Source organism: Aphelocoma coerulescens (genome assembly GCF_041296385.1).
Source record: "Aphelocoma coerulescens isolate FSJ_1873_10779 chromosome W unlocalized genomic scaffold, UR_Acoe_1.0 ChrW_unloc_scaf_2, whole genome shotgun sequence".
NCBI classification, from domain to species: domain Eukaryota; kingdom Metazoa; phylum Chordata; class Aves; order Passeriformes; family Corvidae; genus Aphelocoma; species Aphelocoma coerulescens.
The window spans coordinates 108569-132131 of NW_027184081.1; the positions used below are offsets into that span (position 1 = coordinate 108569).

At 47.2% G+C, this 23563-nt stretch overlaps 1 long non-coding RNA gene across 1 annotated transcript in view; it reads left to right on the forward strand.

Annotated features, from left to right (window-relative positions):
• LOC138102818 (uncharacterized) overlaps positions 1–23455 on the forward strand; it is a 44302-nt gene extending 20847 nt beyond the window's left edge. The window contains exon 3 of the long non-coding RNA XR_011147559.1: positions 23064–23455. This is a non-coding gene — a long non-coding RNA (uncharacterized lncRNA). The remainder of the gene's footprint in view (positions 1–23063) is intronic.
• Positions 23456–23563: the final 108 nt, after the last annotated feature.

Here is a 23563-nt window from a genome sequence, read left to right on the forward strand (position 1 = left end):
CCACTTCCCAGGCAGTTTATCCAGCCTACTACACAAACTGTAGCAATTTAAAATACTAAAAAAGCAACTAATTTTAGCAAACAGAAAATGCGTGCGTGCGAAAATCTGGTCTTGGCGGGATTCAAACCCGCAACTTCTCGACTTCCCAATCATTCAACCAATCTCTCAAGCCTCTGAGCCACTCCCACAGCTGTGCGGATGTCCTGGGTTGAAGTGTATACTATTACCATCCTCATGAGCAGTGGAAATCAGGTGGGGCAGTGTTTCCTTTCCTCCTCCCCCCAGACTATCTTGCTGTTAATGGCCCATCATTGTCCTGCCGCATGACTCAGAGATAACTCCCTCTGGACTATCTTCTGTTAATGAGCCTAATCAACACTTGGCCTCATGACTCATTACCCCATTGTGAGATGCTCCACCCAGAGGGAGGAACCAAGCATCCCATCGTGGATATAATCTGGGACTCTGAGCACCAGAGACACTCTCTTTCCACTGGATTTCCAGAGGACAGAAGCTACACAGCCACCACTGGACTTTCTGAGAAAGAGCAGACCCCTTCTACTACAGGATCACCACTTCAGAGGACTGCTACCACCACCCTGCCGAACAGGGACTCAGGTTGTATCTTGACTCTGTCAGTGTTTTCTTTTACTTTCTTTTCCTTTCCTTTAATTTCCATTAAATTGTTATTCTGACTTGGTGCCTCCCACTGGTTTGTTTTCAAACTAGCACACATAATTTGGCGCCCAGTATGGGGCTTGCTCTGAGAGAAAGTCAGAATTACAATCTTGTATAAACAGAAACCTATTCACCATGGTGCTCAGCTTGTCTACATGGGTACTGTATCTTGCTCTCTATATTTTTCCTCACATGGGGAACTATCTGCCTGTTGTGTTACTCCTGTTAAAACCAGGGACTGGTATGAGAATTGCTTTATTGGTTTATTATGCATATAACATAATAACCTGCGAGGCGATGAATACCATTCGGAATATATACTCAATTTTGTTTGGCTGTCCTAGTCTGGGCTCCTATGTCTGGGATCTCTTCAACAATCGCACCCAGCCCCTGGTGGGAGGAGTAGAGAGTGGTTTCTTCCAGCCTTTCAGGCCAGGCACAGCAGTTTTTAAAAATATTGAGTTCCCTCTGGATGTTAAGGATGGTATAATCTTCTTGTCAGTTCTATTCTCTTTTTTCTCTATGGCCTGCATTGTGTACACCATGCTTAGAAACAGAACACTACTTAGTGTGGTTCAATGTCTGCTTGAGGAGGAAGTAAAAAGGAGCAAAGCAGCAAATACCATGTCTACACAGACTGCCACACAGAAAGGAACCAAAAGCAAAGCAGCCGCATCCATCTCTACCCAGACTGTCACAGTGGAGAAAGGAACCAAACGCAAAGCAACCGCATCCATCTCTATGCAGACTGACACCGAGGAGAAAGAAACCAAACACAAAGCAACAGTGTCCATCTCTACGCAGACTGTCACAAAGGAGAAAGAAACCAAACACAAAGCAACAGTGTCCATCTCTATGCAGACTGTCACAGAGGAGAAAGGAACCAAACACAAAACAACAGCGTCCATGTCTACGCAGACTGACTCAGAGGAGAAAGGAACCAAAAGCACTGTCAGTGTCCCCATGCAAACCATCACTGAACCAGAACAGCCCAAACCGATTGCAGTTGCCCCCGTCCAGAAGAAGAAATCAAAAAGAAAATCAGTCCGCATAGTGACTGACAAGGATGCAGCAGGACCTTTGCACCCAGAAGAAGAGGCAGAGCCAGAGATCATCACTCGGTCACTATCCCTGGGTGAGCTGCGTGACCTGCAGAGGGAATTCACGCGCCAGACTAACGAGTCCACCCTGACCTGGCTGCTCCGCTTTTGGGACGCTGCAGACAATGACACCATTCTGGACGGAAGTGAGGCCAGGCAGCTGGGATCTCTGTCCCGGGATGTGGTCATTGACCAGGGAATCGGGAGAACCCAAGAAACTCTCAGCCTCTGGCAGCGACTGCTTACAAGTGTAAGGGACAGGTACCTTTGTAAAGAAGACCTCCAGGTGCACCAAGGGAAATGGAGCACAATGGAACAAGGTATCCGGTGCCTGAGGGAATTGGCTGTGCTGGAGATCATTTTCTCAGAAGACGAGAGATTTCCTAAGAGCCCAGATGGTGTCCAGTGCACGTCACAGATGTGGTTGAGGTTCGCACGCCTTGGACCAGAGATATACTCTCTTTACCTGGCAATGCTGCAATGGAGGGAAGGCGAGGACAGGGTGGGCATCTTGGTGAACAAGCTGAGGATTTACGAGGACACCGTCACAGCCCTGTTTCGCACCCATGTCTCATCCGTGGAAACAAATTTTTTGGCTGAGCAAGTCCGGAGCTTGATTGAAGAAGGCCATCAGAAATTGAAAAAGGAACTTAAGGAAGAGATTTACCAGATCTCACCAGAACCAACAAGAGTCTCTGCCATTAGGAGCCGGCGTCCCCCAACCAGGGAGAGAGGATACACCCCACGAGGTAATCTCTGGTTTTTCCTTCAGGAACATGGAGAAGACATGAGTAAGTGGCATGGAAAACCCACCTCCTCCTTAGCAGCCAGGGTACGGGAACTAAAAAGAGGGACAACTACCACAAGAAGCGCATCTAGAGTCAACATTGCTCCGGTCTCTCGCACACAGAACTCCAGACGATACCAGAATGATAGTATGACTGATCCTCTTGAAGGGACCTCAGGAACATATTCACCGTAAGGGAGCAACATGCACCAGAACCAGGAATAGAGGGGCCCTGCCTCTAGCCAGGTAGAGGAAAGGGATAATCGGGTCTTTTGGACTGTGTGGGTCCGATGGCCTGGCACATCTGAGCCACAAAAATACACGGCTTTGGTTGACACAGGCGCTCAATGTACTCTGATGCCATCAAGGTATGTGGGAACAGAACCCATTTCTATTTCTGGGGTGACAGGAGGATCCCAGCAGCTGACTGTACTGGAAGCTGAAGTGAGTTTAACTGGGAACGAGTGGCAGAAACACCCCATTGTGACTGGCCCGGAGGCCCCATGCATTCTCGGCATAGCCTATCTCAGAAATGGATATTTCAAGGACCCAAAAGGACATCGTTGGGCTTTTGGGATAGCTGCTGTGGAGACAGAAGATATCAGACAACTGAGTACATTGCCTGGCCTCTCAGATGACCCGTCTGCCGTGGGACTGCTAAGAGTTGAAGAACAACAGGTGCCAATCACCACAGCAACAGTGCACTGTCGCCAATACCGCACCGACAGAGACTCTGTGGTTCCCATCCATGAGATGATTCGCAAATTGGAGAGCCAAGGGGTGGTCAGCAAGGCCCATTCACCTTTCAACAGCCCTATATGGTCAGTGCGTAAGTCCAGCGGAGAGTGGAGACTGACGGTGGATTACCGTGGCCTGAATGAGGTCACACCACCACTGAGCGCTGCTGTGCCGGACATGTTGGAACTTCAGTACGAGCTGGAGTCCAAAGCAGCGAGGTGGTATTCCACTATTGACATTGCCAATGCCTTCTTCTCCATTCCTTTGGCAGCAGAATGCAGGCCCCAGTTTGCTTTCACCTGGAAGGGTGTGCAATACACCTGGAACCGACTGCCCCAGGGGTCGAAGTCAAGTCCCACCATTTGCCATGGACTGATCCAGACTGCACTGGAAAAGGGTGAGGCTCCAGAACATCTGCAATACATCGATGACATCATCGTGTGGGGAAACACAGCAAAGGAAGTATTTGAGAAAGGAGAGAAAATCATCCAGATTCTCCTGGAAGCCGGCTTTGCCATCAAAAGGAGCAAAGTCAAGGGACCTGCCCAAGAGATCCAGTTCCTGGGAGTAAAGTGGCAAGATGGACCACGTCAGATTCCCACCGAGGTCATAAATAAGATCACTGCAATGTCTCCACCGACCAGCAAGAAGGAAACACAAGCTTTCCTAGGCGCCATAGGTTTTTGGAGAATGCACATTCCTGAGTACAGCCAGATTGTGAGCCCTCTCTACCTGGTTACCCGCAAGAAGAACGATTTCCACTGGGGCCCTGAACAGCAGCAAGCCTTTGCCCAGATCAAGCAGGAAATCGCTCATGCGGTAGCCCTTGGCCCAGTCAGGACAGGACCAGAGGTGAAGAACGTGCTCTACTCTGCAGCCGGGAGCCATGGTCTGTCCTGGAGCCTCTGGCAGAAGGTGCCTGGTGAGACTCGTGGCCGACCACTGGGATTCTGGAGCCGAAGCGACAAAGGGTCTGAAGCCAACTACACTCCCACAGAGAAGGAAATCTTGGCTGCCTATGACGGAGTCCAAGCTGCCTCAGAGGTAATCGGCACAGAGGCACAACTCCTCCTGGCACCCCGACTACCAGTGCTGGGTTGGATGTTCAAGGGAAAAGTTCCTTCCAGGCATCACGCCACCAACACCACATGGAGCAAATGGATTGCTCTCATCACACAGCGTGCCCGTATTGGAAACCCGAATCGCCCTGGGATTTTGGAAATTATAACAAACTGGCCTGAAGGTGAGACTTTTGGATTATCTTCTGAAGAAGACGAAGAGCAAGTGACTCGTGCTGAGGAAGCCCCACCATATAATGAGCTACCGGAGACTGAAAGACGTTATACCCTCTTCACTGATGGTTCCTGCCAAATTGTAGGCGCTAACCGGAAGTGGAAAGCTGCAGTATGGAGCCCCACACGACAAGTTGCACAAGCTACCGAGGGACAAGGTGGATCGGGTCAGGTTGCAGAGCTTAAAGCCGTCCAGCTGGCTTTGGATATTGCTGAACGAGAGAAGTGGCCAAGGCTCTATCTCTACACCGACTCGTGGATGGTAGCTAATGCTCTGTGGGGATGGCTGGATCGCTGGAGAAAAGCCAACTGGCAGCTCAGAGGGAAACCCATCTGGGCAGCTGAGATTTGGCAGAACATCGCCGCCCGAGTAGAGAAGCTGACCGTGAAGGTTCGACACGTGGATGCGCACGTACCCAAGAGTCGGGCTAATGAAGAACATCGCAACAATGAGCAGGTGGACCGAGCTGCCAAGGGGAAAGTATCTAAGGTGGATCTGGACTGGCAGCACAAGGGAGAATTATTCCTAGCTCGTTGGGCCCATGATGCCTCTGGTCATCAGGGCAGAGATGCAACATACCGATGGGCCCGTGACCGAGGGGTGGACCCTACCATGGACAGCATCTCACAGGTCATCCACAGCTGTGAGACCTGTGCTGCAATCAAACAGGCCAAGCGGGTGAAGCCTCTGTGGTACGGTGGACGATGGTCAAAGTACAGGTATGGGGAAGCCTGGCAAGTTGATTACATCACCCTTCCCCAAACCCGCCAAGGCAAGTGCTACGTGTTGACCATGGTTGAAGCAACCACTGGATGGCTGGAGACCTACCCTGTGCCTCATGCTACAGCCCAGAACACCATCTTGGGCCTGGAAAAGCAAGTCCTGTGGAGACATGGCACCCCGGACAGGATCGAGTCAGACAACGGGACTCATTTTAAGAACAGCCTCATCAACACCTGGGCCAGAGAACATGGTATTGAATGGATATATCATATTCCTTATCATGCACCAGCTGCCGGAAAAGTTGAACGCTGCAATGGACTACTTAAAACCACCCTAAAGGCACTTGGTGGGGGGACCTTCAAAAATTGGGAAGTGAACTTAGCAAAGGCCACCTGGATGGTCAATACCCGAGGGTCCATCAATCGAGCTGGTCCTGCCGAGTCTGAACCCTTGCACACAGTGGATGGAGATGGAGTCCCTGTGGTACACCTGAGAGGTATTTCAGGAAAGACTGTTTGGATTAATCCCACCTCAGGCAAAGGCAAACCCATCCGTGGGATTGTCTTTGCTCAAGGACCTGGTTGCACTTGGTGGGTAATGCAGAAAGATGGGGAAACCCATTGTGTACCACAGGGAGACCTAATCTTAGGTGAGAATGGTGTGTAGGGTTTCATTGTATATGTGTATATATATATATGGATGTATTTATGTTTGTATATGTATATGTATATATATATATCTATGTGTGTTTAGAGTTTAAGAAGGTATTGGTTTGGGATGATGTAGATGGTAATAGAATAAGGGGTGGATAATGTCCTGGGTTGAGGTGTATTCTATTACCATCCTCATGAGCTGTTGAAATCAGGTGGGGCAGTGTTTCCTTACCTCCTCCCCCCAGACTATCTTGCTGTTAATGGCCCATCATTGTCCTGCCGCATGACTCAGAGATAACTCCCTCTGGACTATCTTCTGTTAATGAGCCTAATCAACACTTGGCCTCATGACTCATTACCCTATTGTGAGATTCTCCACCCAGAGAGAGGAACCAAGCATCCCATCGTGGATATAATCTGGGACTCTGAGCACCAGAGACACTCTCTTTCCACTGGATTTCCAGAGGACAGAAGCTACACAGCCACCACTGGACTTTCTGAGGAAGAGCAGACCCCTTCTACTACAGGATCACCACTTCAGAGGACTGCTACCACCACCCTGCCGAACAGGGACTCAGGTTGTATCTTGACTCTGTCAGTGTTTTCTTTTACTTTCTTTTCCTTTCCTTTAATTTCCATTAAATTGTTATTCTGACTTGGTGCCTCCCACTGGTTTGTTTTCAAACTAGCACAGCGGAGTTTAGACTCTGGGCTCCTGTGGATTCAATGGAGGGCGTCCCCTCCTCTCCATAGATTTGTAGGGGCAGGCTTTAAGCTTTCCCCTTTCGCGAGCTTCTCTGCCCACACTTTCAAACCCCAACCTTTCCCTAGTGCTAGCACAATACCGGTCCCTCTTAACTCACCTTCCTTTCTGTCCTTCTGCCTTTCTGTACTGGGTCCTAAAGCCCTAGTCACAGTACTGGATTGTCGCTTTGGACTCTGTAGTTCGCCAGCAGAAAGGGAGGGGCAAAGCGACATGTGTTTCAACCCAAGACTACGAGTTTCAAGGTCTCTAGGGTCCCACCTGGGTCGCCAGCAACTGATGCCTTTTCCTGGTCTTAAAATCAAGAGTCAAACACGGTTAGAAGGGGAAAAGGGATGTTACCTCTATATTTATTTTAAGGATCCTTAGGTGCACCATGTCCAGGTGGAATGGGCCGAAATGCACACCACAATGTCCACACACAATAGATCGGATATAACATTATAGGTCTTACTAATTAGCATATCTATAAAAGATTCCCCAGTGAGAGGCTCTAGTGAGCCCCCCTCCCCGAGGAACCTTTCCCCTGGATGGTCCTATCTCACTTTACAAAATGTGTTCTGGAGAGGACCTTGGTGTCTGGGGCTTTCTGATCCCTAACTACGAGGCTTCTAAGATGTTTAGTTTCCTAGCTTGACAAATAAGTCTAAGAATGTAGGCTAAAAAGCACTAAGAATACAAAGGCTGTAAAAAGGTATATAAAAGGGTGTCTTGGTTTGAAAGACAGGGTTCTGCTAAGGAAGGCAGAAGCTTCCCTTGGAATGGCAGATGCAACCCCCTTGCCTCCAAGTTATTATAATTTTGAAATCAAGGGCTTTTAGGCAAAGATGTGGGAAATAGGAATAACCGTTCTTTACTATTATATATATAACCAGCCAAACAAACAACAATAACTATGTCAGTAACAGCAAACAATCACAAACCCAGTCCTAGCCTTCTCAGCTGATGGGCCCTTTTCCCCTTTGGTGCAGTTCTGCTTGCAGCTGGCAGAGGCACTAGTGGCTCCCAGTGAGCAGGGCAGGTGTGATGGTTTCCCCACGGCTGCAGGGGGCGCTCCGGAGCGAGCTCGGGGAGCACACGGCACTGGTGCTCTGGGGTCCGGGGAAGGATGGAACAAAGGCTTCACAAACCCCTGGGCAGCTGGCCCCGGTGTCCGGCCGGACCCTCGGGAACGGCAGGCTGGAACGGCAGGCTGGAATGGCAGGCTGGAGCGGCAGGGATGAGCACAAATCCCAGGTGGCAGACACCATATATCCAAGCGGGGAGCCCCCCAGAGGTCTGGGCAGGCAGGGCGAGCACGGCTACAACGTAGCGAAGGCTCGAATCAGCGGCAGGGCAGGGTGGCCACAGCCCGGCCTCCAGCAGGGCAGGGAAGGCGGCTTTGGGATCCAGGGGCTTTCCAGCACAAGGAAAAGCAGCCGAAGCAAGCCAACTCCTCTCTGTCCAAACTCTGGAGACCCAACTGCCCACACACCCAGGTGAAACAAAAGGAGCAGCCAGGTCTTTTGTCTCTCTTAAGCACCCAGCGATTTGTTGTCTTAGTAACAGTATGGGGTGAAAAATTCCTTCAACAGAAAAAAAAAACTAGACCTCTTAAAACCCCAACAAAGGGGTATAAAAGAAAAGGCAAAAAATCATCATGGCATCAAAAGGAGTGAGAGGAATTTGTCTTTACAAACAAACTGTGGGTTTGCTGATAGGTGAAGATGGATACTGAGAGATGAAAGAGGCAATGGGAAGAACCATAAATTCCATAGGAAAGAAAAAGGGGGGGGAGTATACATCAGAAAGGGGTCAGTATTAAGTGATTCAGGAAGTCTGTACCTCTCAAGTACCTCAGCCAATGGGGAAAGAGAGAGGGAAATACGGCTGGGAAAATTAGGATAAAAAGGAGGCTGCGTCCTCTAACAATTTGAGAGACCCCAGGGGAATGCCCCATGGCCTCTTCCTTTATTTGAATAAAGTATCAGGGCTCCTCTGTCTCCTTTTTGAACATAAACCTCTGGTGTTTGTGGATTAATTTTTCCTGACACATGAACCCAGAAAGCAGCTCAAAAATGGTGTCACAGCATCATAGTGGTGTGTTAAGAACACTAGAACATAATTTAGATAAAACTTTATTTCTTAACCAATCCCATTTTTATAAAATGAAGTTATTTTCTGCAGGTGGAATATATGTCTTGGTTTTGTGCTGCATTTTGTTTATTTTTTTTCTGGTTGAGATCAATTAATTTTTCCTTACATATTACTTATACTTCATGAAGCCACTTCTTTGCTTTTCCATTAGGATATTGGAGTTGAGCTATTTCAGAGCAGTGGTCAGGCTTAACTAAGAATAGTACTATTTTCTTTGGACACCAGGCACTAGGTTTTAACATTTGAGTATAGCTAAGACCTTCCTTTAACTTACTTAAGGAGAAGGTTCAAAAATCAGTGATAATGAGTTAAATCCATGGTTAAGAGAGATGAATGCATTTGACTGGCACAATTGGATGTTACCATACATAGCCCAAGTAACTTGCAGTCCTGAAATTACTGGTGAGCTCGGGTTAGATTCTATGGTATCAAGCACTTTTCAATTTTATAGACTGCAGTCTGTGGAAATCTAATGTCTGAGGACCATTCGTGTCTAGTCCATAGAGTGATGGCTCATTGAATTCTAATTATTATTCTGCTTGTTTCCAGCCTCTAAGGTTGTTTTTAGGAGAGCTAAAACACTTATAGCTTTTTAATGGCACTTTCTGCTGTAAGCATTTGTAGCAGTTGGCATGAAGACATCCTAGTGACTGAGAAAGACATGGTTAACAGGTTCATAATGTGTGGGGGCCGGTGGGCCTGTGGTACAAGGGACAAAGAGAGTCCACTGGTGAGACAGTCCCTAGTATCAAAGATTGTCCCCAGGTTAGGGTAACCGAAAAGGCTTGCCCCAGGATCCTCTGTTCTGTTATGTTAATGTACCCCAGTTCTGTGTCCCTGGTTGGCCAGTTTGGCCTCCCTGCCCCTTTGGTACCTTATATGTCCCTGCCTTAGAAGGTTCTCCACTTCCTGTTACCCCCCCCCTTGGCCCTTGCCCCATCCCCACGCCCTCAGAGCTTCCCTACTGGCTCCCTTACCCTAGTCCCGCCTTTGTACCACCCCTGCACCCTCAGATCATTGGTGTCTGATGCTCTCTCTGCTCCCCTATATAACCCTGGACCCTCCATTGTTTTTTGTCTTCATCCCTGGAACCCTTCACGTGGGTGGCTGGAATAAACCTCCCCCGTGGAACCCCATACAGAGATCCTTCCTGCCTTCTTTGTCATCAGTTCATCCTTAGCTATCCGGTGTAGTGTGTGTGTGCGTGTGGTGACCTCGCTGAGCAGCTTCCTCCAGGAGACGCTTTTGGGAAGGTCACAGCACTTTACCATCCAGCACCACGTCGCAACAAGTGGCGCCTGAACAGGGACCTCTTCTGAGGGTCCCTGAAAGCATCTCCAGCAGCCTGAGCTGCTGGAAGTTTGCGTTTGGAGCAGCCACTTCCCTGAAGAGAGCCCTGAGTTCTATCAGGGTGATTGGACGGGTGGTCAGCAACCTTCTTGGGAACAGAGGATCGGCCAAGAATGGATGAACCACCCCGAGAGTTTTCGTTTGACCCTGTGTGGTGAGATATATCGTGTCTCTTTTCTATTTTTTTGTTAAGCCTTTTGCCTTGGGTGTTGGGAAGAGGGGAGATGGGAGCTAAACTGACCCACCCTCAGCGGGAAGCTTATATCCAAGTTAAAGGAGCCCTTGTTCGGGGAAATTTTCGTTTTTCAAAGGGGGAGTTAAAATGTTTTGTTCTTTAGTTATTTAAGTTCTTTCCAAGGATTTTTGGGATCAAGTTGGGATAAAGTTGGGTGTTTGGCAATCCAGAGGGGACTTCTCAGTGGGAAAGTTTTATCCTTTATTTTCTATGATTATTAAATGTGTTAAGTGTATTGGGGGGTGTTTGGGAAAAGTAAATCCCAGCTTAAAAACCCCTTTGCCGTGTTCCTCCGCTAGCGTTCCAGATCCCTCTTCCCTGCCTCAGGAGAGATCAGGAGATGGATCCCGTCCAAGGGCACAGGATTACTACCATCTTCCTGACATCTCCCAGTCTCCTCTGTCCCCTTTCCAGGACAGCAGTGGCCATGCTGTCCCAGGCTCTTCCTAACCCTCTTACCTATGCCTGCATACCCAGTTCTATCACTCCCAGTTATGTCCCAAGATGGCGCTGGCAACATGCCCAGCCCTGCCATCTTGTCTTCTCCCTCTCCAAGTTTTCCCACCCTCACCCAGCCACTTGGCAGGGGCCATTTCAAACTCGCGACCCCCCTCCGCCCTTCTCCTCCCTTGCGTCAATGGGTGTGTCTGCATCATGCCCCTCCCATTCCACCAGGAATCCCCTTCTGGCTGCAGACCCTGCCTCTCCTTCCTGTGTTCCCACCCCCTCCATCGGTGACTCCACCCCTGGGAACCAACCCGCTTCAGGTTCCCACATCACTGGGACCGGAAGTGAGTGCGGTGGCAACCGGAAAGGCACCATCTTGCCTTCCACTGCAGCACACCAGGCAGCTCCGGTTTGCCAAAAGCCTCGCATCCCAGCCAGGCACTCTCCCTCCTCTTTGGAGGAGGAGAGCAGTGACTCCTCAGATTCTTATGCTAGGTCTGAAGATCACTGGGTTATAGTGAGGAAGCAGGAGACCGGGGATGGTAACTGGTAGCTGGCAGATAAGAGAACGCCGTATACAGCCCCAGCTATTTATAAGAGGGGAGGTAGGAATCCCCATTGGGAACCCATCCCTTACCAAGAGTTAAAGGAGCTATGCAAGACCAGTAAAGACTATGGGCGGGGGTCACCATATTTTAAAAATCTATTGCAAGTTACTTTCTCCGTGCTCACCCTAGTACCACATGACATTAAGAACACCATGTCGTGCCTCCTCTCCCCCCACGGAATACATGCTGTGGGAGACAACATGGAAAAAACACCTAAGGGGGCTCCTACAAACATATCAAGGAGACCGTACTAGGGGTTATTTAACCATCGAACACTTATGAGGAGAAGGTAACTTTGAAAAACCCCAGGACCAGGCCCAAGACATCCCCAAGGCTGTCCTAAGAGATATTAAAAGGGTAGCAGAGGCAGCACTGTTCGACACACCTGATGATGCCACGCCCACCCTGAACTTTGCAGATATTCGGCAAGGGACTGAGGAATCATTTATCAAGTTTGTGGACCACCTAAAAGGCTTGATCAAAAGGCAGGTGGAGAATGCAGTGGCCCGCAGGGAACTGCTGCGCAATCTGGCAATGTCTAATGAGAATGGGGAGTGTAAAAAGATCTTAAGGGCCCTCACCCTAGACCGTGAGCCAACAATTGAACTGATGATCGAAGCCTGCGCTAAGTTGACATCCACTGAACATGTAATTGGCATGGCGGTTTTTAAGGGGGTGGCGGAAACCCTAGTGGCAACGTCTGGGGACAGACAGCGTTGTTTCCATTGTGGGGAGCCTGGACATTTTATTAAAGACTGCCCAGAGCACGGGGCTTCAAGAGACTTACAGCCACCAGGGGAATGACCTTGGCCTCACCAATATCACTGAGACCATAGGCGGCGTCTGGGAAACTACCAACAGAGCGCGGGACGGCCCCGTGAAATGACACCAAATGCGCAGTTGTTGTGCCATGCCCCGCCCACCATCCCAGAGACTCGGGTGCCCAAAGGTATGTTCCAGAGGAGTATAGAGACCAGGAGCTCCAAGTCTCTGAGGCCTACCCGCATCTAAAGGTATGCTCCTGGTGCAAATTGGTGAGTGCCTTATTAATTCAGTTTGATTATGAGGGCATTTATAGAATCCCCATGGGAGAGTTTGGGCCCTCATGATGCCTTGAGAGGCCTCCTAGAAAACAGACTGGACAGGAGTAAGGGAATAAAGGTAGGTATTTATTTGAAAGGCCTTCAAAGGTACACCCTGGGGAGCCAGAGGCTATTGCCAAGATGGACTCCAAGATGGAAAACAGGTCACGAGTTCTTCACTCTTTTATAGGTTTGGTTCATTTGCATAGCAGGGTTAATTCTCCAATTAAAGCTTAAGTTTTCCCCACAGCTTACCCCCCCTTTAGAGGCTCTTTGGTTTATACTTTTGGGCCTAGGACAGCCCAAGTGTCCTTGAAGAGCAGATCCAGAGAAGTTTTGTTGTGTCTACCTAGAACAAGAGCAGAAATTAACAGGCTACAAGAAAGTTCAGAGTCATGCACCAAGCAGTACAGAATATGAAAAATATAAAGGTTAAAACTTAAGGCATCATTTTCCCCCCTTTAGAGGCTTGACAAAGCCTCTATCTTGTAGAGACTCTATTCCAAATATTCTAAATATCTACTAATAATATGTGTCTAACAGCAGTATATCTCTATAAACAAGAATTATAATTACAATCATTATAAACAATCTTCAATTCAGGGTCAGTTTGGTAACCATGAAACCAGGGTGTGGAAGATACAATCAGCTTTGAATGCTATCCAATGAAAGATCTAAGTTAATTCTCAAATTGTAAACAAATTTTGTTGCTCTTTTCACTTCAGTTTACATGTCAATTATTAGTTTTGTATCCAAATGAATGTCTTTGGATATACTTTGGACTAGAATCATACGCAAAATTTAGTTCCAAACCTGAATCAGGGTTACCAACTGTGTAGATAATAAGCACAGGAAAAAAATCCTTTAAACTACATCATCTTCATTTGTATCAGTCTCTGTTTTCTCAGTTATTTCAGGAGCAGAAGCCTTCTTAATTCTGGAGTAGTGAATCCAGTGTCCTTTGCCAGCGACATTGACTGCGGTGAGGGTGGTCAGCAAAATCTGGAATGGTCCTCTCCACTTGGCCTGTAGAGGATCACTGTCCCACCACTTGACATAGACCCAGTCTCCAGGCTGGTGTGTCCAGTCCTATGGGTCTGGATAACACGATGTAATTCTGGAGCTTCTGCAAAGTAGAACTTAAAGCCATTAGATATCACTGCAAATCAAGTTTTGCCCTCGTGAATTTCACCTGGAACATGTGGAATTTGATATGGCCTGCCATACAATATTTCATAGGGACTGATGTTATCCCTCCGCCTTGGTTGTATATGGATCCTCAGTAAAGCCATAGGCAAGGCCTGAACCCACGTCATGGATGTCTCTTGACAAATTTTGCTAATTTGTGCCTTAAGGGTCCCATTCATGCGTTTCACCTTACCGCTTGCTTGGGGTCTGTAAGGTGTGTGCTGATCCTAAGCAATTCCCAAAATCCGGCTAACCTCTTGAATCACATTTGCAACAAAATGTGGTCCTCTGTTCATGGACATACCCAAAGGAACCCCAAACCATGGTATTATATGATTAAACAAAACTTTCACCACCTCCTTGGCTGTGTTAGTGCAATAGGGGTAACGTTCAGGCCCTCCACTGAAGGTGTCAACCATTACCAGTATGTACCTGTATCCCTCTTTGCGTGGTAACTCAGCAAAGTCTATTTGCCAGTAATCTCCAGGAAGATCCCCTGCCTTTGTTACTCCTAACACAACTTTTTCCTCGTATCAGGAGTATTTTTGCAGCAGATTTCGCACTTGCTCACTACTGATTGTACAATATCTGTCATTCACTTTCCTATTACTACCTTTTTGAGATGTTTCAGAAGATTTTCAACCCCGAAATGTGTGCTTTCATGTTCTCTTGCAGCTAGCCCTCAAAGAATTAGAGGTGGGACTACAACCTGATTTGCGGGTTGTAGTGGTTTGGTCCAAAATACTCATTACTGTTTACCCTCTGTGAGATAAGAATTAGGAGAAAAGCAAAGCAGGCACAAAACTTGAAAGAATATAAAGAAGTTTATAGGAGAAAGTTTCACGTAGGATGTCTGGACTTCAGGCGGCTCTCTTGAAAGCTGTTTATTGCATAGGCAAAGTTACAGCATTTCAGGGGGTGGGTATCCAGAGCCAGCCCTACAGCTGTCAGCTACAGCTGTAGGCATACCTGAAGCCGCTTTCTGTTCAAGTTACAAAGCATTTTATACTTTTCTTTGCTGAGTATCTTAATACATGACAACCAATAAGCACCATACATAATACCTTTACATTTGCCTATAGCCTATCATAACTACTACCATTACCATATTATAGTCATTATTATCCAATCACAAGAGTAAGTTACAATTTAAGCTTACAGTGGAAAATTCTCAAACCTCTTTTCTTCTTGCTACATCAACATTTCTTGTTTGCCTGCCATATCTCTCTTTTTGGTAAAGACATGCTTCCTATTTACTTATGCTCTTCTTGGGACTCATTTACTTGGTGAAAAACATCTCTGTTTGTAGTCACATACCTTTGTCCTATTCATAAAAATTTCCTTCCAACTCATCTCCAACCTTTGCCTTCTCAGTTATTCAGTGATCACTGGTTCAGCAAAACATCTTTTACTCTATATCAAAACTTGCTTTCATTTCTATCTCATCCTCAGTTTCTACATTCAGAGATCTTTCTTCCAAGCCTACACATCTGTGAAACTTTCTCACCAAACTTTCATCCTCCCCAACAAAGTTTATTTATAGACCTAAAATTAGGAAAAGGAAAAGAAAAGAAAAGAAAAGAAAAGAAAAGAAAAGAAAAGAAAAGAAAAGAAAAGAAAAGAAAAGAAAAAAGAAAAGAAAAGAAAAGAAAAGAAAAGAAAAGAAAAGAAAAGAAAAGAAAAGAAAAGAAAATCATATCACACCTTCAGAACACTTCTTCTCCCCCCACCTTTCTCCCTTCTCCCAGTGACAATGTAAAAAGACAACCCTTGAGATGTTCAGTCTGTTTACCACTTCCATAGTAGCCTTGTTCAGTTCATTTAGGAAGAGGAGCCTCTCTTGCCCATGCTATGGAGAAATTATCACAACAAGACAGCCGCTCAGGTTGGTTCTCTGCTCGCATCATGTGAGAGTCCCCCTCCCACCACTTGCAGCTTTTCCCACAACTGCTTTCGAGGGTCCAATCTTGAGCTACTGGGGTACAATTTTAAGGTGGAGCTGTCGAAACTGATCGTGATGAGGGTGTGGGTTCGGTAGTGCCCGGCTGGAGATGGACGGATGGAGACTAGAGATCTCTATAAGCAGGTCTTAGGAGCATGCAGTTTATTGCAAAGGGCGTGGGTACAGGGGCACTGCTTAGAGCTGCCAGCTGCAGCTCCAAGCAGGCCCAAGGTGTAGGAGAGAGAGAGATGAATCAAGAGAGCTAGAGCAAGAGGCTGAGAGCTAAGAGAGTAAAGAGCAAGAGAGTTACTAAGAGAGCTAAGAGCAAGAGCGTTACTAAGAGAGCGAGGTCCTTGTTACAATACAATAAATCATCTTCTGTAGTGAATATTCTAATTCTCACTAGCCAATCTAATACAAGGTACAAATCCTATAGCATTTACATACAGCCTATAAGAGTTCTTACATTACCATAGAGTGTTACATTTTTACTTCTAAAAACTACTCCTTGGACCCCTTCTGCTGAGCTAGTAGGGTCTGCTCTGACCCTTGGACCTGTCTGCAAGCAGAGGGTATTGTTCAATCAAGAGGGGATTACCTTCAGCCGGCTATACCATTGTTTTCTAGTTGTTCAGTAACTAAGACTCTATATCTCAAAGATGGCCTTCATTTCGATGTCGCTCACAGTTTTCATATTCCCAAAATCTTTTGTTAGGCAATCATATTTATAAGGCTTTCCTGTTTCATCTTCCCCAACAGGAGCCATTGAGAAACAAAACTTCTCTTTACCCATCTCTGGGAGCATTTTATCTCTAAGAACAGAGGCCCTCCTCCTTCCCTGGGAGCAAAGGCTCCTCCTCATCTTCATCTCTAGGACTATCTCTGGGAGCATCTCTAGGAACTGAGGTCTTCTCCTTTCAATTTGGTGCAAGACTCCTCATCACTTGCATCTCTCCCTGTTCAAACTTCTCATCAAATTACAGCTGCTTCAGCATCTGCTTATCTCAGCGCAGGTGCTTTTGCTTACAAGTACAAGTTGAACACTCCACCCCCCATGCCTTCATGAAATTACAACGGATACTCTGATACATCATAGCTTTACAACAGAATTTCAGCTTTAAGCATCTCCTCTTTCTCTTCCCTCAGGTTTTCAGCTCTTCACAGCACTAAAAGGGTTAATCCCACCTAGGCCTTGCAGCAGGAATTTTGTTTATTGCTGTTGATCACATGATCTTTGCCGGACAGCAGGGCAGCTTTCGGCTGAATCTTGGCAGAACTGGAGAGGGGGAGCCAGGCTACTCTGCCTGCACATAGCAGGGTGGGGTGGGGGGGGGGGGGTTCCGCAGGTGGAACAGGGCCCATAGGCTCCAGGATGGCTGTGGCCTGGCCTGGCCTGGCCCGAGCAGGGCCTGGGCCAGGCCCGCTGGCCCCTGTACAGGGCCCCGCAGCTACCTGTCTGTAGATACAAAAATGCTGCTAGCAAGGATTTTCTTGTTATTTTCTAAGTCTGTGAGAGACTTTTCTCTCTCACAGAAGAGGTAGCAGGGAATGTAAACAACCAAGCCACCTGCAACCTTGAAAAGTCTTGTTTATGGTATAGTAGAAAAATATTTTGACAATGGATGTTTTAGGATTTTAGCCAATCACCCCGAAGGGGTGGCTGGTCCTTTGTCCAATTAGACTATGAAGAAAAAAGTCTATAAAAGAGTTTGTAAAATAATTAAATAAATCAATCTTGATGTCAATTCCTGCCTGTTGGATCTCCTCCTCCTCCTCCCTATGGCTGTGGGACATGGTGATATACTGTAGGAACCAGGACTGCCGTAATACCTGTCCCCGCTCCGGAAACAAGACAGAGCTCTGCCCAGGGTTTGTCTATTCTTAAGTGTGGATCACAGAGGTGGTCAAAATTTTAAGTGGCTTAAAAAATTGTCCATATTCAAACTAGCCAGCTGTCAGGTTCTGTCAGGTCATGGGGGGAAGCTGTAAGTACTCCTTTGCGAGAACATCACTTCTGGGACTATGCTTTGGTAAGCCATGACACAGGTGTAACAGCCCATCCATTTTCTGTGATCTCAGCCTTAAGAAACTTAATTAACTTGTGGTCTGCCTGATCATATTTTAGGGTCAACCCGGAAGAATCAATCTTTTTTTTGTGGAATTACTGCAAGAATACCTTTTTCTGCAGCCCTTCTTGCTGTTTCATCAGCAAAGAAATTTCCCAATTCTGGAGTGGTTTTCCCTTTCTGGTGACCCCTACAATGCATGATGGCTACTTCTGTGGATTTTTTGATGCTCTCTAAGAGGGCAAGGATTTGTTCAGCGTGTTTGATCTGGTTAACTGGAGCATTCAACAGTCCTCTCTCCTTCCAGATGGCTCCATGGGCATGGACAACACTAAATGCATATTTAGAGTCAGTCCATATATTTACCTTCTTTCCTTCGCTCAGGTCTAGGGCCCTTGGCAGTGCAATCAGTTCAGCTTTCTGTGATGACACATCTGCTGGCAGGGTCTTCGCCTCGATCACCTTGTCCTGGGTGGTTACTGCATAACCTGTCATTCGTTTACCATTTCTCATGAAGCTGATCCTGTCTGTAAACAGCTCCCAGTCTGGGTTTCCTAGGGGTACATCCTTCAGGTCTGGTCTACTGGAATAGACCTCCTCGATTGTCTGCAAACAGTTATGCTCAGGCACATCATCAGTTAAGGTAGAGGACAGAAACATGGCAGGGTTAACAACAGAAGTTGTTTTCAGGGTAACATCATCCTGTTCTAACAGCAGTGACTGATATCTAAGCATTTGGTTGCTGGACACCCAATGTCTTCCTTTCTGTTCCAGTACTGCTGCTACTGCATGTGGCACATACACTACAGTGTGTTGTCCAAGGGTGAGTTTCTGGGCCTCTTGAATCAAGATAACAGTAGTTGCCACGGCCTTCAAGCACCCAGGCCACCCTTGGCTAACATTGTCCAGCTGTTTGGAATAATAGGCCACAGCCTTCCATTGGCTTCCGAGGCACTGTGCTAGTACGCCCATTGCCACATTAAGTCTTTCATGTGTAAAAAGCTCAAAAGGCTTAGCCAAGTCTGGTAAGCCCAGACCTGGAGTTTACATTAAAGAGTGTTTCAGCTGTTTAAATGCAGCCCTTGTGCTTTCAGTCCAAATTATAATGCCATTTTCAGCTGCTTTTATTGCTCCCTACAAGGGTTTCACCAACAACCCATAATTTGCTATCCACAACTGACACCAACCTACCATTCCCAGAAAAGCCTGCATCTCTCTCACGGAGTGGGACTCCGGAAGCCGGCAGATGGCTTCTTTCCATTCCTTGCTGAGCTGTTGGTGTCCACGGAAGATCTCAAGTCCCAAGTAAACTACTGATTCCTTGTCGATCTGCGCCTTGTCTTTGGAAACTCTGTATGCACTCTGCCCCAAAAAGTTTAACAAGCTTAGAGTGAATTGGATGCAGTCATCTCTGGTCTTAGCTGCAATCAAGATGTCATCAACATACTGAAGGATAACCCCTCCTGGGTCTTGTCTCCTCCAATCTTCTAATTCTTTTGCTAGCTGGTTTTTGAATATTGTCAGGCTATTCTTGAAACCCTGGGGTAAGACTGTCCAAGTAAGCTGACTTTTCCTCCTTGTTTCGGGATTCTCCCACTCGAAAGCAAAAATCTCCTGGCTGTTTTTATGCACAGGAATGCAGAAAAAGGCATCTTTTAGGTCCACAACAGTAAACCACCCTAATTCATCTGTCAGTGTGGTCAAAAGTGTGTATGGATTGACTACCACTAGGTGTATGTCCTCTGTAATTTTGTTAATTGCCCTCAAATCTTGGACTAACCGATAACTTTTACCATCAGCTTTCTTCACTGAAAGGATTAGCGTGTTATACCTGGACTCATATTGCACTAATAACCCATGCTGGTGGAATTTTTCGATTATAGGTGCTAGTCCTTTGCGACTAATTTTAAAGGATATTGTTTTTGCCTTACCGGTGTAGCTCCTGGTTTGAGTGCAATGCTCACTGGTTCTCCCTGTTTGGATCTTCCTGGAACATCACTGGACCACACAATTGGATTGACAGCATTTTTGACTTCAATGGGGAATTTGCCACATCTGTCCTGTATAAAAAGTGCAGCAACTTAGACAAATTTAGTTTCTGGAATGATAACTCGTATGCCCTCCCCTCTTTTAAATTTAATTTCGGTTTCCAATTTTTCTAACAAATCCCTCCCCAGCAATGGTTTTGGGGAGTTGGGCATATAAAGAAATTGATGAGTTACCCAGTGCTTCCCCAGTTTAAATTTCAAAGGTTGGAAGAAAGGCCATGTTTCAGTTACCCCTGTTGCCCCAAACACATGAACAGTTTCATGACTCAGTTTCCCTTTTAAAGTATTTAACACAGAATATGCCATGCTGGTGTCTACCAGAAATTCTATATCATCTTTCCCCAGCTTGGCTATAACCGAAGGCTCTGCTGGGGAGAAGCCTCTGGTCCCCATCATTCTGAGTATGAGTTTTGTTCTAATGGGAGCTATAGAACTGGGGGTGTCTTCTTCAGCATCAGACAGTCAGCTTTCCAATGCCCTTTCTTCTTGCAATAAGCGCATGTGTCTTTGTCCCTAGGGGTAGAGGCTTTCTTAGATGACTTTTCCTGGGTATCCTTCTTCCTGGGACAGGGTTTACCTTTGTCACTGGAGTCTCTTTCTTGAAACACTCTCCAGGCTACTTCTAACAATTTATTCATGTCTTGAACCCCTTCTAACTTTTGCAACTTTCTTCTTATATCGTTTGAAGCCTGACCCATAAACAAATAAGCCAGATCATTTCCCCCTTCCACTGTATCAGGATTTATGTTTGTGTATTTGGTAGCAGCTTCTCTTAACCTCTTAAAAAAATCAGTAGGAGTTTCATTAGGACCTTGCTTCACTTCATAAAGCTTTGCCCAGCTGAGAGCTTTAGGGACACCATGCTTTAACCCATATACTATGAGATCTTGATACCGTTTTAATCTTTGCATTTCTGCTGGCACATTTGGGTCCCACCTTGGATCATCCGTTGGAAAAATTTTTGTGACCGTACCTTGGAACGTCCCGCTAGCTATGCCTAATTCCACAGAGTCTGTAATAGCTTTGTTTACCATCTGTCTTTCAGTGGGATCAAGCAATGTCTCTATTATAGCTGCCAAATCACTCCAGTCAGGGTTCTGTGTTTGAATTGCTCTTTGTATCAAAGTAGCAACTCTGTCTGGATTTTCTTTATATTTTCCCACTGTACTCTTCCATTGTTCTAACTCTATGAGGGAGTACGGAACCTTCACATAGATTGGCCCTTGATTACCTGCAGCCTGTCTCAGAGGGGCTTGCAAAACTGGCTCCCTTTTTGCTCTGGTCCATTTAGCAATTGGGCTTCGCTCCCTTATTGCTTTTCTTGCTATCTTTCTCCTCTTTCGCCTGCTTAAAGCAGCTATCTCATCTTCCTTTTCAGAGGAACTGCCAGAGTGAGAGGGTTGTGTCAGGTCTGCCCCGGCCTGTTCTGGTACCTGGTATCACTGTCAGGGACCTGCTCTGTGGCAGGGAAAGGGCAGTGTCCCTGGGCCTGCTTGCTTCGATGACCTCATCCTCTAAGCCAACTGCTCGGCACACGGCATTGTCATGGAGACTCCAACGCCTGGGAGAGGAAGGAACGCCACCTCCCCTGCGGGAGGTTCCCTCCCTGCCCTCCTGGCGGAAAGCCTTGCCTCCCGGCTCCACCTCTAAGGGCGATGCCATAGGCTGCACATGCTGGCTGTCCCCACCCCTTAGCTTCTCCGCTCCTGGTGGGACCAAAGGGGAGGGGGGAGAGAGAGACCCGGGCTTCTGGGCAGAAGCCACTGAAGACACAAACACCTTCCAGAGCCGCCACGGCCAGTCTTCACCCTCTTTTAGATGCGGCCCTGTCAGAGCCTGCGTCGCAGCCGGGAAGTCCCCTGGGTCCGTGGGAGGTGGTGGGGGCAGCCAGTCCGCCTCCCCCTTTTCCTTTTTCACTGGCCGGAACCATTTTAAAGCTGCCTCTCCTCCCCCGCCCCCCCCACCCCCGGGACCCACGTCAGCTGAGAAGGAGGAGGAGGAGGGAGAGGGGGAGGAGGAGGAGGAGGAGGAGGAGAAGGAGAAGGAGAAGGAGAAGGAGAAGGAGAAGGAGAAGGAGAAGGAGAAGGAGAAGGAGAAGGAGAAGGAGAAGGAGAAGGAGAAGGAGAAGGAGAAGGAGAAGGAGAAGGAGAAGGAGAAGGAGAAGGAGGAGGGCCCAATCTCAAGATGGGAGCTATTAAATATTACCGCAGGCCTGGTTCCTACGGTATATCACCGTATCCCGCAGCCATAGGGAGGAGGAGGAGAGAAGATCCAGCAGGCAGGAATTGACATCAAGATTGATTTATTTAATTATTTTACAAACTCTTTTATAGACTTTTTTCTTCTTAGTCTAATTGGACAAAGGACCAGCCACCCCTTGGGGGTGATTGGCTAAAATCCTAAAACATCCATTGTCAAAATATTTTTCTACTATACCATAAACAAGACTTTTCAAGGTTGCAGGTGGCTTGGTTGTTTACATTCCCTGCTACCTCTTCTGTGAGAGAGAAAAGTCTCTCACGGACTTAGAAAATAACAAGAAAATCCTTGCTAGCAGCATTTTTGTACCTACAATTAAATCCATCTCCATGTCTTCCCCTTTTGTCAGGTCCAACATAGACTTCTTAACCTTTTTCTCTTTTTTCTTTAAAAACAGTATATGCTCTTTTTTAGATATTTGTAACGTAGATGCAGCCAAGAAAAGCTTTGCATACTCTAATTCTAAGAAACAGTGATCTCTTTGATGATACGATATTAAACTCAGTATCAATTCTTGTTGGGGTTTTAGGAGTTCTTCTGTTTTCTTTTTCTCATAAAGAATTTTCCCCATACATGTTGCCAGGGGGACGAATTACTGGGTGCTTAAGGAAAACAAAAGACCTGGCCCCGGGGGGGGGGGGGGGGGGGTGTCCATCTGGCTACTCTTTTTCACCTGGGCTTGTGGGCTGTTAGCTCCCGGCGTTTGGATGGAGAGAGAGGCTGGAAGGAATTCGTCAGCATTGAACACTTCTGCTTTTTCGGCTGCCTTCCTTCCTTCTACCGGAGAAACCCTGGGATTCCCAAGCCCGCCTTTCCCTGCCCTGCTGGGAGCTGGGCTGCGACCGCCCTGCCCCCGTCGCTGCTTTGAGCCTTTGCTACTCTGTAGCCCCACAAACCCTGCCTACTGAGACCTCTGGGGGGTTTCTGCTGCAGCCCTGGAGTTTGATACATCTCATCTGCCACGCAGGATTTGTGCTCGTCCCTGCTGTTCCAGCCTGCTGTTCCTGAGCATCCGGCCGGACACCGGGATCGGCTGCCCAGGGGGTTTGTGAAGCTTTTCTTCCATCCCTTCCCGGGATCCCAAGCCGCCATTGCCGCGTGCTCCCCAAGCTTGCTCCAGAGCGCCTCCTGCAGCTGTGGGGGGAACCATCGCACCTGCCCTGCTCACCAGGAGCCGCCAGCACCCCTGCTGGCTGTGAACGGAACTGCACCGAAGGGGAAAGGGCCTGACAGCTGAGAAGGCTGGCACTGGGTTTGTGGTTCTGTTTGCTGTTACTGCCATACTTACTGTTGTTTGTTTGCCTTGTTGTACACACACACATATATATAATAGTAAAGAACTGTTATTGCTATTCCTCATATCTTTGCCTGAAAGCCCCTTAATTTCAAAATTATAATAATTCAGAGGGAAGGGGGTTGCATTTTCTTTTTCATTTCAAGAGAGACTCCTGCCTTCCTTGGCAGACA